The sequence below is a fragment of the Syngnathus leptorhynchus genome, unplaced genomic scaffold (assembly GCF_054491065.1).
Source record: "Syngnathus leptorhynchus isolate UIUO unplaced genomic scaffold, UIUO_Slep HiC_scaffold_300, whole genome shotgun sequence".
NCBI classification, from domain to species: Eukaryota; Metazoa; Chordata; class Actinopteri; order Syngnathiformes; family Syngnathidae; genus Syngnathus; species Syngnathus leptorhynchus.
The window spans coordinates 30,001-32,500 of record NW_028232267.1 but is presented as its reverse complement, the minus strand read 5'-3'; the positions used below and the strand labels follow the sequence as shown (position 1 = coordinate 32,500).

General features: G+C 59.1%; 1 pseudogene; it reads left to right on the top strand.

Annotated features, from left to right (window-relative positions):
• The window catches only part of LOC147037100 (28S ribosomal RNA), a 9,811-nt pseudogene that overhangs the window by 3,473 nt on the left and 3,838 nt on the right, over nt 1-2,500 (top strand).

Here is a 2,500-nt window from a genome sequence, read left to right as displayed (position 1 = left end):
AGGAAGGGCGATACCGAACACTACGAGAATCCTGGGGCCGTCGTCTGTTCCCGGCGGCGGTGCTCATGTAGCTCCCTCTCCCCGGTTGCTCGTCTGATCCCGGCGGGCTCCGAGTACCCTTTTCCTAACTGACCGACTGGCATTCATGACCTGCCTTGGTAGGGCCCCCATCGACCTCGGCTTGCTGACGTCGAGTGGACGGTTCCTACCCACTGTGGGTCGCTCTCCAACTCTTGTGTAGGCTGGCAGGTGCGTTGCCCGGCGCCCTGTTGGTAAGCCTGGGGTGACTGTGTGGTGGCGAGATCGAGACGAACCGAATCGGCATGTGTATGCCGTGCCTCCAAGTGGCAATGATCGGGAGTGGGTAAGGGTGCGGGGGTAACCTTGTTGCTTTCTGGCCCTCCCTGCTTCTGCTGGATGTGTTTCTCAATCCCTAGAGAGGTGCGAGCGAGACGATGGTCGAGCGGTAGCGTGCAGGGCTACTGGCCACGTACCTCAAAATAAACATTCTCAAGAATATGATGATGGCCATGGGCTTTTAGTCCATATTTGGCTCTGGCAGCGGGGTTGCGTGTCGGCGGCTGGGAGGCTTTACGGGGTGTGAGCTCTTCATACTGGCTATGGGGGCCTCTCCCTAGTGGGTCGATCTGGTTGTCCGGCTTTGGAAGGGTCTTACCGGTCAGGTTGGACGGCTGCTGTCAGGGCTGTGATTCCGAAGTGTAGTCTCTGTGAGGGGAAGACCTAGATCTTTCAAACTATTCCCAGTCAGACTGAAGTCAAAGTCGAAGTCCGCTTTATTGTCTGTTGTTCCGATGTTTGGGAATGATCGGACATCCCAGGATGGCCGTGCTGGGGGATCAAAATCGGCTGAGGGGCGGTTCGGAGAGGGGCCGCTGCCGCTTGGGCTACCTCCCCGCGGCGTGTTTGAGGGTGGGCACGCCGATGGTCTGCGAATCAACCTCTCTGGTGGCCACGGGGACCAACCACCAGAGGCATTGGACTGGGACCCCAAACGGCCCGTAGTCACTTCTACGGGCCACGGTTGCGAAAACTCCTTGGATCGGAAGTCCGTACTAGCATTGGCGCAGAGTCAGAGTCACAGTCAGTCCGGCCGAAGGAGCGGGTGGACCCCGGCTGGCGAAGCTCTTGACAACATCTCTGTGGAGTCTGAATTAATGGCCTCTGTCGTCGCCGATATGAGAGTGGTGGCGGCGGGAGTCGTGCGGGACCCACAACCTGTTCAATTGGGGGCGGCTAGTGATCACGAGGGTGACGGTGCTAAGTCAGAGTTGGAGGGTGAGACGAGAGGGCGTCTCTCACATGTCCTGGTGCATCTGCCTCGAGAGTCTATGGACTGTCCTTTATGTGGTATGAAGATGTGTGGTATTCGTATGTTGGGCAAGCACTTCGCTTTCCGGCACGCGGGTGTTGCCGTCTCGTACGCGTGTCGTCGGTGTGATAAGCGCGATGATAACAGTCACTCTATTCAGTGCCATGTCCCCAAGTGCGGGGGTGTGGGCGGGGTGGGTGACGGCCTGGGGGTTGCGTGTGACCTCTGTGGTCGCTGTTTTAGGACAGCTGTTGGAGTGTCCCAACACAAGCGGCACGTTCATGTTGAGGTATGGTGTAGAGCTCGAAGAGGTCGGAGCCAGGGCCCGGATGGTGTCCGGGTGGGTAAGCTATGGAGTCTTGCGGAGGTGGAACGCCTACGTGAACTAATGGTGGAGCACCAGAGTGATCCTAGACGGAATATGGTAGTCGCTCGGTTGTTGGGTACGGGCAAGACTAATGAACAGGTGAGATGGAAATGGAGATCCCTGCGCGGCAGTGCGGCAAGCAGTGTGTCTGCTGAGCGTCGGCGTGCACTGGTGAGTACGTCGCCCCAGAAATGGTCCCCGCCCCTGCCGCTTCCGGACTTGGTGGAGAGTAGGGTCCTGGAGGTGTTGACGGGGGGTGATGAGGAGATGCAGACCACTGCCGCCTTAGTCAAGAGGGCAGGTCGGGAGCCTGACCTGATCGAATCTTCTGCTTTGGATGTCGTGAAGGCGCTTGGGGGCAAGTTGGGGCGGCCGTTGGTGACCGTGGGGCGTTTGCCAAGAAGTCGGGAGAGGGCGGGATGGGCCAGGCGGCTGGCCATCAAGAGGACGGTGTTCTACCACCAGCAGCGCGGCTATTCTGGAGGGAGGAAGGGGCTGGCACGGCGGGTCTTGGATGGCCTGACGCCCCTTGGGTGTGATTTGCCGCTGGCGCTGGTGGATGCTGAATTCCGTGGAAGATGGGAAGCAGTTAGGCTGTTTCGTGGACTTGGTGACTTCGGGGTAGAGCCTACCGCGGACAATGAACCGTTCTATCACCCTATCCTGGCGTCGGAAGTGATATCTAACTTGGCTAGGATGACACCTGGCTCAGCGCCGGGCCCAGATGGGATTCGAAGACAGGCTGTGTTGGACTGGGACCCGGCCGGGAAGCAACTGGCGAGGCTGTTCACGACATGGATGGT